The sequence below is a fragment of the Olea europaea genome, unplaced genomic scaffold (genome assembly GCF_002742605.1).
Source record: "Olea europaea var. sylvestris unplaced genomic scaffold, O_europaea_v1 scaffold69, whole genome shotgun sequence".
NCBI lineage: Eukaryota > Viridiplantae > Streptophyta > Magnoliopsida > Lamiales > Oleaceae > Olea > Olea europaea.
Genome location: NW_019265290.1, coordinates 1,025,936 through 1,041,077, shown reverse-complemented (window position 1 = coordinate 1,041,077; position 15,142 = coordinate 1,025,936). Strand labels below are relative to the sequence as shown.

At 33.7% G+C, this 15,142-nt stretch overlaps 1 pseudogene across 1 annotated transcript; it reads left to right on the top strand.

The window, feature by feature from the left end:
• Positions 1-4,777: 4,777 nt before the first annotated feature.
• LOC111390586 lies at positions 4,778-8,836 on the top strand (annotated as a pseudogene). Its single transcript, XR_002701940.1, has 13 exons — positions 4,778-4,943; positions 5,098-5,167; positions 5,268-5,326; positions 5,703-5,778; positions 5,888-5,965; positions 6,161-6,248; positions 6,484-6,792; positions 6,896-7,011; positions 7,215-7,429; positions 7,533-7,564; positions 7,776-7,878; positions 7,975-8,083; positions 8,181-8,836. The product of XR_002701940.1 is annotated as a beta-glucosidase-like (transcript).
• Positions 8,837-15,142: the final 6,306 nt, after the last annotated feature.

Sequence of the window (15,142 nt, the reverse complement as noted above, 5' to 3'; positions counted from 1 at the left end):
AATAAATCTCGGGCTATGATGTTAACGTGGGTTAATATTATTTCATAGGCATAGGCCGATGAATTAAATAAGTCTAATAACCAAGTCCATGAGCTACACCCGGCCCAATTGTATTCCTCATGGATGACTTGAATTTTGGCCCGTTTACCCCTTTAATAGCCCAACTTAAAGCCTAACCCTAGAGTATATATTTGGCTATAACTCTAGCCACTTTCATATGATGTTTTGTGTGATTTTGAGAGAAAAAATAGTGAATCTCGACAGCCCCCCTTTTGTGTGAGAGAAAGGTGTCCAGAAGTGTCCAGAACACTTGTATAACGTGTGCAATTTGTGGTTCTTTCATAGTATACCTTTATGGTGTCTTCTCTTAGCCTTTGTGACTATAAATTATCATCATTTCTTGTCCTACGTGGGTAAGATTGCATAGCAACCAAGGTGAATCAACTGGTTGTGATTTGGAGCCGATTGGACTGGTTGTTGATTGAGAAATGTGCGTTGAACTGAGCCTGAAAAATCACCGTTTGAAGATCCGTTTGAGAGAGCTTCCGCTACAATTGGTATCAGGACTTCAAGGTGAAGGTTTTGGCTCGTGAAATCTACCAGAAATCGTCAAAAAATGGGCAAAAACGCAACAGAAATCAAATCGAAGAAGCTGTCCAAAAACTGTTAAAATCAGTCTCCATTTTTTGCGTTTTCTGATCAATCCAGAAGGAGTTTGGGGAAACGGAGACCACTGGCGTGAAGTGCAGGAGGAGGCGAACACTGCAAGCCGGCGCGTGGGGTGGCGTGTGAGGCCCACGTGCAGAGGAAAGAAGCCGCGCGTGAGGGCGCGTGAAGTTTTTTGGACGACGATTTCTTCAGGCAGTTTGTTCTTTACATTATTTCTGACATTTTTCATGTTGAAAGTTTTCTGTTTCAGGGTACGCAAAAGAATCTGGACAGCGTTGTTCTTCGAGTGTTCGGGACTCAATCGTTATTTTTTGGTTGTTGCTGTTTCCAGAGATTTTAGAACAAATGGTGGTGGTCCTAAAGTGATAAATTCGCAACTCTCATAATTTACGGACTCGGATAGGTCCACTCTGGTATATTGGCTTAACTTAGTTTAAATTTCAGCATTAGCAAATCATCGTATGGAGTGATCGTTAGGATTAGGGGTTGTCATTGCTTGGCAACCATTGCTTGTGTTAGAAAATTTAAGAATTATTTGCTCTTTTTTTGAAGTGTTAAGTTTTGATTGGAAGTTGGTAGTTGATTTTGTGCTTTACCTGTCATAAAGTCACTGTGTGAGACTTGTTGCGTGGAAATTCAAACTTTTGTTTACATACTTTCGTGTTGCATTGATTTTCCTGTTAGAACACCTGGACTTGACCCATTCGAACATTCTCTTAATCTAAGATCGTGAATCTTACGAAACTCTGGGAATCTGGAACGGTGTATATTACAGCCGTACGATAACTTTGTGTGACCTATCTGTGCTTTTGGTTGTTCTAATTTTTTAAAAATGTCTTCACGCTTTGAAGTTGGAATTTTTAATGGGAAAGGGGATTTTTCAATTTGGCAACAAAAGATGAAGGCTATTTTGGTCCAACAAAAAGTTTTAAAGGCCATAGATGGTAAATTTCCTGCAAATTTAACAGAAGCACAAAAAGAAGAATATGATGAACTTGCATACACTTCAATTATTTTACACCTGTCTGATACTGTTTTGAAAAAAATTAGGAAAACTAAATTCTACAAAACAACTTTGAGAAAAGTTGGAGGACTTATATTTGCTTAAGTCAACTCCTAATAAATTGTACTTGCTTGAACGATTTTTCAGCTTTAAAATGGATCCTTCAAAGGATCTTGATGATAATCTGGATGTCTTTAACAAGTTAGTTCAAGACATTGTTAATTGTGATGAAGAGGTATCTGAAACGTATAAAGCTATTATCCTGCTTAATTCCATGCCTGATTCATATAGGGAAGTTAAGAATGCAATTAAGTACGGTAGGGACACCTTAAAACTCGAGATTGTCATAGACTCACTTAGGAGAAAGGAAATGGAGATTAAGGCTGAAAAAGAGGATAAGAAGAGTGGCGAGTTACATATGATGAGGAGTAGAATGAAGTTTAAGCAGATGAATTTGGGTAGAACTCAAGATGGTAGTGATTCGAGTAGTAACTCGAGTGATGAGGGTAGTAAGAAGAAGGGCAAGGGACGAGACAAGTCTAGTGGTAGAAGGTGTTACAATTGTGATAAGTCTGGATACTTTATTAGGGACGGTCCTAAGAAGAAAGATAAGTTGAAAGGTAAGATGAGAGGCGAGATGAATTTGGTTGAGGGGTCGACTTATGACCCCAGTGAGGTTTATTAAATGTAAACCTAGTCACTGCATATACATCTGTGTGTGATCCTTTCTACATGTGTGTGATTGTCTAAATTTTGTTGCATGATTATTTGCTATATTTCAATGTGTTTGATATGTGCATTGGCATGAATTTGAGACATTAGGATTACTTGGTGTAATTGCTTACATGCATAGTGGGTTAGGATGCATTAGCAGTGTGTTGTGTATCTTTTGGTGAGGTGGAGTATAGATGTCTAGGGGTACATGGTAGTTTGTACCGGGGATGTGGAGTGTGACATTTGGATCACGAGTGGAGATGTGATCAAATGTCTAGGATCCTTTATCTGGAAAGAGACCCTGATCAGGTGGAGTGTGAGAGAGGCACTTCTATCACTTCTGTTAGGTGGAGACCCATTATCCACGTAGGTTGGGAGAAGTGATGTGGAGATAGAGGATTATCCCGTGGACTTAGGATCTATTGTGACTTACCAATTAGACATGAGTTGAGTGATCTGTCTAGCGAGCTTGGTGGGCGATGAGAAGAGATATGTGTTCTTGAGGTGTGAGCAACAAGGAATGAGATAGGATAAGTGTGGTGAGATCTTTTCTTAGGGTCATTTATGCATGTGTTGCATATGTGGTTGACCGTGGTTTGATTGATTTGGTGTTAATCTGTGGTTCTATATGAACTTGTTTCTGAAAAGATTTATGTGTGTTATCCTATAGTATATCATCATCGCATGTGTATTTGCTCTTGATTGTTTACTGTTAAATATTTGCTTCTACTTGGGTGTTTTTTGACCTTAGCCCCAACGAGTACATGGAGCAAGTATGGTATATGTTTCAAGTTGGAAACACGAGGTAAGGTCTGTGATCCAATTTTATTGGCTACCTTGATTATGCAAGTGTTGACTATATGTTTTGATTGCTTGCAGATTTATTGGATATCAAGGTGGAGATTTGTTGGGTTTTTGATACCCAATAAATCTCGAGTTATAATGTTAACGTGGGTTAATATTATTTCATAGGCATAGACCGATAAATTAAATAAGTCCAACAACCAAATCCATGAGTTACACCTGGCCCAATTGTATTCTTTATGGATGGCTTGAATTTTGGCCCGTTTACCCCTTTAATGGCCCAACTTAAAGTCTAACCCTAGAGTATATATTTGGCTATAACCCTAGCCACTTTCATATGATGTTTTGTATGATTTTGAGAGAAGAAATAGTGAATCCCGGATGCCCCCCTTTTGTGTGAGAAAAATGTGTCCAGAAATGTCCAAAACGCTTGTATAACGTGTGCAATTGGTGGTTCTTTCATAGTATACCTTTGTGGTGTCTTCTCCTAGTCTTTGTGGCCATAAATCATCATCCTTTCTTATCCTACGTGGGTAAGATTGCATAGCAACCAAGGTGAATCAATTGGTTGTGGTTTGGAGCCGATTGGGCTGGTTGTTGGTTGAGAAAGGTGCGTTGGACTGAGCCTGAAAAACCACCGTTTGAAGATCCTTTTGAGAGAGCTTCCGCAACAGCAGTGAATTATAGACAGATAGTTAAATAGACCTGTGAAGAAACTCAGGTGGAATGTAGCTATCATATGTCAATTATTTTCAAGACAATTTTGATTAGTTCGTTCTGTTATTATGGATTTAAGAATTAATCGATTTTACAAAACTGGATAGACACATTGATATGCATAAGCATTGCTAATTTTAGTATTAGAATTAATAAATGAATCAAATATATTCAAGTTAATTAGTTGCAAACTTGCAATTGATCAATTGGGTTGTGCTTAAAAGTTACATTCTAGGTACAAGATTTGCTTCAAATGGCACTACATCAAAATTTAATTATCAAACCGACCAAAACTAAATGAACTCGTCCCATGTTAAAATTTATTATCCAACTACTCAATTGTAAAATTTAAGATAAATAAATAATTTGGTTCTTGCACTTGCTCTTTCCTAATCAGAAGTTTCTCTGAATAGACCAACTTACACTGCTCCAAAGTACCCCTAAATCTTCATTTTTAATAATGGATATCTAAATCAACTGCCTGGTGATTACTAGAGCCAATGGGTTCTTGAATATCCCTGTTAAAGGTTGATGATTGAAATGGAAGGTGTACATTTCCAACTGATACAGCAATTTTTCCTAACATATAATGAAAATTAGACCACTGTGAACTAGATTTGTATTTATCTTGAGTTTCTATCTACAAGTCTATTGTATGAAAACATGTTATGCAAAGTGCGCAAATGATACATCACCAAAATTTATTGATCAACCAAAAAATACAAAATAAACAGGTCATGTGAATTTTATTATCCAACTACTCCATGGTGTAAAATTCATGAAAAAGAAGCAATTTCATTATTGCATGTGCCCTTTACTGATCAGAATTCCCTATAAATAGGCTAACTTGCACTACTCTGAAGTGCACCGAAATCTTCATTTTTTAGCAATGGATGTCCAAAACAACTTTCTGATGATTACTAGCACTGACGAATCTCCAGTCAATGGTCAGGTGGGCAATTACACCCACAGCAAGATCACGCGCTCTGATTTTCCCCCTGATTTTGCATTTGGTGCTGCGACTTCAGCCTATCAGGTATATGCGCCACATATATATTTATTTACCTAGTGTACGAGTATTTAAGTTTTAAAGTAATGAACTCATAACACATTATATTTAATATAAGTAATCTTGTAATTTGCGTCTGTTCTCGCATAATTTTATTTCTCTGGGTCTTATAATTATGCAGATTGAAGGTGGATGGAATGCAGGAAGTAAAGGCCTGAGTAATTGGGATGTTTTCACACAGAAACAACCTGGTCTCTTCCCATTTTTCAATCTTCTCCTGTTTATATATATAGTATAAGACACAAAATCATGTATATCTGTGTTTTACATGTCAATTTATTGGATTGGCAGGTGGCATTTCTGACGGTAGCAATGGCTGTGTTGCTATTGATCACTATAATATGTTCCGGGTATACTTCCAACAATTTTTATTATGTTGTTACGCTTGGCACATTGGATTAAATTAAATGACAAAAAAAGTAAATGAAAAGGAAATGAAACTAAATTCTATTATCAATCGCCGCGGACAAGTTTGATGAATTAAACTTTTTTCATTGTATTGTCCACTAAAACCTATTGTCACTTTGTACTAAAGTTGGACTTAAAGGTTATATAGGAAATTAAATACAATTCTAATTTTACCTTGATTTTGCTTATTTTAAATGAAATGTTTGCTGCTTGTTACTTTCCATATTCCATTTACTCATAAGACTACACAAGACAATATTTTTTCTACTCTAAGACATTTCCATGCATGTTGTATTTATCATATTTAACAATTTGCAGGAAGATGTGGCATTGATGAAGAAAATGGGTTTCAATTCATACAGATTTTCAATTGCATGGACTAGAATTTTACCAGGCACGTTAGTTCAAACTTAGAAAGATAAAATTTGTGCATCATATTGTGACATTCTATTATATGCAAATCAAAGTATTATTTTAATTTGCATTCCATCTTGGTGTATTAGGAGGGAGACTATGTACTGGCGTATGCAAAGAAGGAATTCAATTCTATAACGATCTCATTGACGCACTCTTGGCTGCAGGTTAGAGAGTCAACTACATAATTCTTGTATTTATTGTTTCTTTAACAAGTTTTACTTGCATAATTCACAATTTGAATTAAGTTTCTATATTTGATATATATGCTTTTCTGCAATCATTTTCATTTTATATATAAATATCCTGAAGATATTATTAAATTTCTCACATTCTTTCAATTTCATTTTTTCTTTGTGTAGGCATTGAGCCATATGCAACAATCTTTCATTGGGATATTCCCCAATGTTTGGAAGAAGAGTATGGTGGCTTCCTGAATGATCAAATTGTGTAAGTAACTCAATCTTGCATCACATGGCACAATTACTATTAAGATATTTAAGAAATTTGAAGAGTGAATGCAGCAAAGCTATTATGTGCCCCAACATTATTGAAGAGAAAAGAGTACATTTTTATTTAAAGAAAAATGGATTGTAAACATCTTTTAGACAGATTAAACTACCAGCTTAACAATTTTTACCATATTTTTTGATATATTGTGCCATTTTCTGTATCTATAATGTAGGAAGGATTTTTGTGAGTTTGCGGAGATTTGCTTCTGGGAATTCGGTGATCGAGTAAAATATTGGATCACATTGAATGAGCCATGGTCCTATAGTGTTTCTGGATATGCTATTGGCTCTTTCCCACCTAATCGCGGTAAAGCTCCAACTACTACAGGAGAGGCCAAAAAGATTTCCATCCTTCATAGATGTGTATTTAGATCTCATATTGCTCGCAAGTATGGAGATCCCGGGAGAGAACCATATATTGTTGCACACAATTTGATCTTTCTCATGCTTATGCGGTGGATATATATAGGAGAAAATATCAGGTTTCCACATAATAGTTTCATCAGTAATTTTAAGCACATATACATGTTTATATAATACTTTTAAATATATAGTTTACTGAAATGGATACTTTTGTACGTACAGGAAAGTCAAGGAGGTAAGATAGGGATGACAAATAACATTCAGTGGCATGAGCCTCTTACTGACTCTCAAGAAGATCAAGATGCTGCTACTAGGGGAAATGATTTTATGCTTGGATGGTAATTCAATATCTTGACAACAATCATCCAAATTACTTTCTTCTTAATTCATTGTTGCACCTTTTTTATGATTTTCATGCTAGTTGTGTTCAATGACTTCATCTAAAAGTTTAAACAATTATAGAGCCTATTAAATTCAGCATTCGTCGAACACAAACTAAAATAATTCTAAATTTTCTATTTCAAACTTTCGTCTTTTGAAGGTTTGTAGAACCGTTAGTAACTGGAGACTATCCGGAAAGTATGATAAAAAATGTTGGCAAACGTCTTCCGAAGTTCACAGAAAAAGAGGAGAAGCTAGTGAAAGGATCCTATGACTTTTTAGGCATAAACTATTACACATCTATTTATGCCTCCGATGATCCATCAAAGAATACAACTGAAAGTTACCTCACCGATACACAAGTTTTGACTTCAGGTAATTATTAAGACCTTTTATGGGTATAGTTGTGAATTTATTCATCACATGCTAATTAGACAATATATGGAACATGATACTAATTACTTCCATTCTATTTTAGCTGAACGTAATAAGGTGCCAATTGGTGCAAAGGTATGCATTTAACTCTTGGCCTTTCCTTAAAATGAAAATAGATTGGATTATATTCTAACAGCTTATGGGAGTACAACTTCAACAATTTATAGAAATGCATTGTCTTGTATGATGTAATAGCCATATGATGAATTAAAATACTTCCGATGGCTTAATATATTGCATATAAAACAGTATATAAAAATAAATAGAGTCTTCTTCTCTTGTTCAGGCTGGTTCTGATTGGTTGCACATAGTTCCGTGGGGAATTTACAAGCTCATGTTGGATATGAAGGAAAGATATAATGATCCAATCATTTATATCACAGAGAATGGTAAATAGTTGTGTTAATTTATTAATATGTCAATTATAACTATATAAAGGCATATATTGTAATTTAGACTAATTAATATCTCCATGATTCGTGTAGGGGTGGACGAAGAGAACGATAAGTCCATAAATTGTACACAGGCTCTCTCAGATGATATGAGGATTCACTATCACCAAGAACATCTCTACAACCTTAAAAAAGCAATGGAGTAATTAAATAATTTAATTTGTTGTCGAAATAAATTAATTATGAAAGCATTTACTACATTTTCTATTGATGTTCATGATTTTTCTTTTCTTTTTCAGCGGCAAAAATGGAAAAGATGGAGTAAAGGTGAAGGGTTACTTCATATGGTCTTTGTTTGATAATTTTGAATGGGCTGCTGGATATAGCGTCAGATTTGGTATAATTTATGTAGACTATAATAATGGCCGTTATACAAGGTTGCCAAAACGATCAGCTGTGTGGTGGAGGAATTTCCTCAGCAAGAAGGCTGAAACTCCATTAATGAAAGAAGCTGAGAAACGTGAAGATCGTCGTAAAAGGCTTAGAGGTGACTAATTAAGCTCATAAAAATTAGCGCTTCCTTAATGTTATGTTGAATAATGCATTGTTGCAATTGTTACCTTTAGTTTGTTTTCTTCTCGTCTTTCTTGTGGGTTGAGAAAGCCATATTTCAACTTGCCCTGTTGTGTTCAAATAAAAGGAGCTGGCCAGTGAGGTTTCGAGCCCAACTCTCTGTTGCTTCCAGTTCTCTTTAATTTTATGAAAAATGTGTTGTCCAACGGCTCTAAATGAGATAGCGAAGAAACTTTAAAACAAATAAAATAAATTATAGATTTCCATCCTAACATGTAATTCTTGACTGGAAAAATCCTTTGGACATTATGCACTAGTTCAACTTTCATATTAATTTCGTCATCTCAGTCAATGTTTCTGTATTTGATTTGAGCAGCTTAAATGAGGCGGTAGAATTTAGCCTTGTAAATAGAAAATCAAATTCGAATGGCTTACCCTGCATGCTGTAAGTCGGGCCCCTTTTTTCTTTCCAAGTTGCAACATATGAAGAAAAATTTCTAATTTTTGGGATGATCAATTGTAATTAAAAACAATCTGCAGAAATCAAGCTAAAAAGGCTTTATTACTTTAGTTCATTAGTTATAGGGTTTCCCTAACCCCAATGAGTAATGGATTTCATGTTCTAGAAACTACTGTTACGATTTTATATCCAACAAGTATACGAGTCTTAATAAGTAATTTAGTGGACATTTCAGTCGAGATTATCGTTCTCACGAGTACTATACTTTATAACTTAATCTAATATTTTTTTACTATTATACGACAAAAGCAAATAAAAGTTTGTATGTTGTGATTTTTAATCTAAATACATGAAAATATCAAAAACTGCACAAAAAAGTCGGAGGAAGATTAAAATATGAGATGACATTAGAGCATAACAATGTCATCTATAATCACCTTTAAATCTTAATTTAAGATTCACATCTAATGCAGTGTTCGATCGAATCCTTTTATTGTATTTAATTTGCACCTTTAGAGTTCTCATTAAATCTATTTAACTAATTTAATTCTATTTCTCCATGTGAATCAAGCTTAGTTAAATGAAACATTGGTTCTAAGAATTCATACATGATCGCAGTAATCCACATAGATATATCTACACATTATAATAATTTATCGAATTTTACTAAATGGTCCAAATCCTAAATTCGTCTCTCGGTTCGTAAAAGATTCACAAAATCATCAAATTAATGATCAAGTAATTCAACCAGCACGTGAAATATAAAAAAACAAAAATCTTGAATAGAAGAAATAAAGGGTCACAATAGATTACATTGTTTACCCAAATATTAAATTTAGCTATTCACGGTGAATGAAGAAAAACAAATAACAATGATGGAGTGCATCATTGGGTTTTGAATTGAAATGTAGAGAAGTGGATTAATCTTGCACCGAGTTCATCTTCTCGTTTCAAATCTTGATTTCAACTCCTTGAATTATTGTTTTTCTCCTCTTGAATTTGCTCTTTAATTGTCTCATTGTATATTGTGCTTCTCAATGTGTGGAATCCTCTCAAAAATATCAATGACTTGTATTTATATTCCTCCTCACGTTGGTGTTGAGTATAGGGTTTTTTATGGGCTTTAAAACGAGACAAATCGCATCCTAGATGCATAATCGGAATAGGGCGAAAGCCTAGGAGGTAGCGCCTAGGCGTCGAGGGCAATGCCTGGGCGCTATAAGTGCAGTGCCTAGGCACTGCTCTTCTGTAAAAATTTGCTTCTTTTTGCTGTTCGTAGAACTTGAACGCTTGTTTTTTGGCGCCTGGGCACTAACTTGTTGATCCAAAACTTGTCCTTAGCTTGTTTGTCCACTTTAGTACCCTTTTTACAATACCTCTCATAATCTTCAAAACAACACTAATAAACACATCCAAAACGTTCTATGCTCATAAGATCTAGCAACTAATCAAGTTAAAATTGTGTAAAATTCATGGGTAAAATACACTCGTCAACTACCATCCAAGATGGAGTGGATTTTCCATAAATACAAATATAAAATGTACATGTAAGTGTGTACATACATGTGCCTAAATACCTGTGGGACGTGAAATGGGGTGAAGGAATGAAGCAGCTCAGACCGAAGAAAAAGCGTTTAATACAAAACTTCTAAAAAGATTGTGAAATTATTAATATATAGATTTTCTTCCCAACAATAAATTATGCTAGATTAGATTACTACCTAATTATGGCTTTATGCTCTTATTACTATTACCTTATATGATCCTTTTGAATTATTTAATTTTTAAGTGTTTTTTGTTGATTAAAGATAAGGGTGAGTTCGTTTTTTATTCAACTCAAACCATTGTCAAGTTCAGTTAAATGATATCCATGTGACATGAGCTGGGTGGATTTTGGTATGGACTGAGGTCGATCTTGATATCTGTAATTAACCTACTATAGAATTAAAAGAAAAGAAAAGAAAAATAAAAAATGCTATATGTTACATGTCATACTTAGAAAAGTCTTTTAAATTATTGGTTTAAAAGTCGTTTTTCTTCATTTTTTTGTTAGCTATGTTTTGGTTTTATTTTATCTAATTGTGGTGGTTATCAGATATTTAGACTTGAAGCATATTATCTATTAACCTAAACTGGACATAACTTCCAAAGCTTTACGAGAGTAAACATGTAAAAAATAGAGGTATTTTCTCAATTTAGCTGTACTTTCAAAGCAAAAGCTATCAGAAGACATTCTTCACCATTTTATGTAGAACTGTAAGCCACACATGGCTGGATGTGTATATTGTCCAGTGGAAGTGATGGTAATGATGGAAATCCGATGCTACTAATTCCACCAAAATTAGTGGAAACAATAAACGATTTAACCTAAAAATAAATAAAATCATAAAAATGCAAAAGTATGATAAACAAGAATGTAAGATGGTTCAACAATTGAGCCTATGCAGACCAATTTTTTGTCGTATCAACATGTTGTTGGGATTAATCGCACACAGAGAATCCATACGGAGCACAAATAGTAAGACTTCTGCCACGAAGGCCCAAGGTAGCCAAAACATTGGCTATGTCCCATGAAGCTCCACTTAGCATGGGTATGGTTTTGATCGCTGATAAGTGTCTTTTATGTGTTTATTCGAACTTTTATTCTTATTAATTTATTATTATTTTGAGCGGATATCTACTTAATTTAGGTTAAATTTGGTAAATAATAAGTAAAATTCGGATTGGACAAGTTTGGATGAAATTGAATTGAAATGGTACAAAATTGAGGAATTATAGATCAAAATAATCAAGTCGTGATGATTAGAACCTTTCATGCAAATCAAGAGGACCTGGGTTATATAGAAGCTTTAATTATCAAACACTTTATGAAAATAATCATTAACTTGAACTATTTTTATTTATTTATTTAATTGAAACTTTTATAATTTATAATTTTAATTTTATAGAATTTTATTTTTCCAAAATTTTGTTTCCAAATTTTTTATCAATTTATTTATTTTTATTATTTGTTAGAATTTTATATTTTTCTTCTTTAAAATTTTATTTAAATATAATATCATTTAAACACATGTTTTCATGTTTTGAGTGTTTTTAGAATGTTCATTAAAAATACTTCAAACATCAAAATGCATTTTAAATTTTATGTTATAAGTTCATCATTATTTTCGAAAATGCAATTTCAAAAATACCATATTAAACACGCTTTCAGTGTTTTTAATAAAACTAAAAACTAAAAATAGCTTGAAAAGAAAAAACTAAATGCACCTTAAGGATTTGAATTCAAACTTCAAACCATTCCTTCCATTATACTTTTAATATTTTGCTAGTCGGGTCATCATAAGTGGCGACCCAGATCCATTTCCTAGCAGAGATGTCTAGCAATATAGAGAATAAATAACAGAAATTTTTAGGTAAACTCATTGGTTAATGAATCAAATAACTATTTCTTTTAGCGGATAAAGATGTCCGTATGGTACTAATTAAAATATGATTTTAATTTAAGTCAAAATTAAATAATCAATATTAAGCTGACCTTAGTACTTTCTTGTTTTCATTCTCTTCCCATCTCTCTTTCATTTTTGGCTGGGACGACCCAATATTGAGCTGACCTTAGTACTTTCTCGTACTTAGCTTACTTTTTTTGTCTTTAAAACATATGTCCATGCGAACCCCTAAACGTAGATAATTATTATAGGAAAAAATTCAAGATTAAGAGATTAAGTATCACTCATTTCAAAACTAAAAACAAAGGTTTCAAATTTCAAAAATCGGATATGTATTAAAATTTATTTATGATTTAATTAATTAATTTGTTAATTAAATATATTGAGGTTATAAATATATACAATTTGTTCACAAATTAACGATTTAATTAGTCAGATATTATTTTTCATTCACAAATTAGAATTTTTATATGTCACAAATTATTTTACGGCCACAATTCAAAAACTAGGTCATAATTTGTTCATTGAACACAAATAAAAAATTTAAAACTCACAATTTATTTATCGATCACAAATTAAAAATATTATAGGTCACAATTTATAATATACTCACATATTATTAAATTATCGATACAAATTAACAATTTTTTAGATCACACATTATTTTTTTATCACAATTTATCTTTTGTCATTGCTTACATATTGTTTACTGGTCACGAATTAACCAAATTAATGGTCATAGTCAACCAAATAATTTGTGATCACCACAAATACTTACTACCCCCATCTCACCACTACCTACATCAGCACTACCAATATCTTACCACCACACCTCATCACTAAAATCACCTTACAATCTTTAAAAATAGAAACAAAAAAAGAACCCAAAGAGTCGGCACCGCCACTGCCTCACATTCTGAAACCCACAAAAAGAAACAAAACACAAGAAGTCGACACCACCACATTGTTGTCGCCACCTCGCAATTAAAACAGAAACAAAAACAAAAACATAGGTTGAGCATGACTCAAACAGCACAAAAAAAATTGGTTGAGCACCCCCAAAGCTCCGACGAAGTAGATAGGGGGAAGACAACAACCTAAAAACCCAAAACCATTACCGCTGCACTCCGTCGCCACAACCGCATCATAACTACTAGCATCATTATAGTCCAAACCACTGTATACACCATCGCACACCATCATACCACCACAGATTCACACCCTTTGTGTCAGACACATAGATCATTGACCACCATGAAGTAGCGACGCTCGTTCGTCATTGCTTATAATACACATGTCATCACCGTCTTCTTAATAGATCCGTGGTGGTGATGTCTGCTTTGGAGTGATGTCACTATGATGGTAGCTTTTTGAGCGTCATGTTGCGGTGTCTTTGACGATGATAATGAGAAGAGAGAATGGAGGGATATATAGAGAAAGAAAGGAAATGGTAGAGAGAGAAAAGATAAAAGAAAATGGGAGGATAGATGTGTATTAATTTAATTTTACAATATATTTAAATATGAAATATCCTATTTTTGAATAATGAAAAATCCACCCTGATTTTAGAATATTGATCTTTAAAAATAGAGTGCAATATAATTTCCACTAAATTATATGTGCAAGCCCATAGTTAGGCCATACTACACTGGGCTGAGCCTACAGATCGAGGCTAGGGCATTAAAATTGGCACCTTAGTGGGTGAAAGGAGCACTGAAGAAATTTTTAGTTTACTATCAAAATAAATAATGATTTATTTGTAAGTAGAATTGTTATGCGTGCTTTCTACGAAGAGGCCAGTGGATGTCCAAGTGGGACCATGCCACGTGCAACCCTCATCAAATGCTACGTGGGATTCAATCATTACGAAAGATCATGCTAAGCGTACTATTCATCCACATAGGCTTGGATAAAAAATCGAAAATTGATCAAACCGATCTGACTCGAATCGGTTATTATCGATTTTACACATGCAATTGATTTTGTTTGTTTTTTTTTAAAAAAAAATGGTGGATCAGTTCGGTCATAATTTGAAGCCTCAAATTAATAGTTAACTGAACCAACCCCCCACTTATATGTATACCCTTTTTAAGAAAAATAAAAATTAAAAGCTATGTCCTAATCTTATACCTATATCTCGATTCCCTCCAATCTATGATATTGCCTATAAGTAATAGCATTAGAAATTTCCTTTCACAAGTTCATTATATTATTGCCACGCATTTTCACAACATGGCTTATACCGCAAGTGTATAATGTCAAGTTTTGTAATATAGTATGGAAGTTAAGAGTGTCGAATCCATGGGGATTGTAATTTAATTCTCTCTAAGTACTATAATTGAATAATTTCTACGTATTCAGATAAATGGGTGATTGAATGAATGTTTTAAACTAATGTAATGTGATTCGTTGTGACAAAGTTGATGAATGCAATTTATCAAATATGAGAAGGTCTAGGGGTTGATTTCACCCCACTTTCAAGTATGATTCAATGATTCCAATTATTCCAGTTAATTTTCATATATTTAAAAGCAAGAATCCTATTATATTTCTCTCCCCTCTCTCTAGTGCTGGCTAGCAATTAATCTCAGATTTCAATTCCAATATCTTTATTTCGAATTGAAAATCAAGAATTTATAAAAGTCCTGATTCTTTATGGAGTAAGCTTAACAGATTTTATACTTTCTCTCAAAACCCATATAACCTGTGTCATGTCAATCTTATGATCACGCCTCAATTCCCCTCTCTCGAGTGCTAGAATTGAATAGCATCTATTCATTCA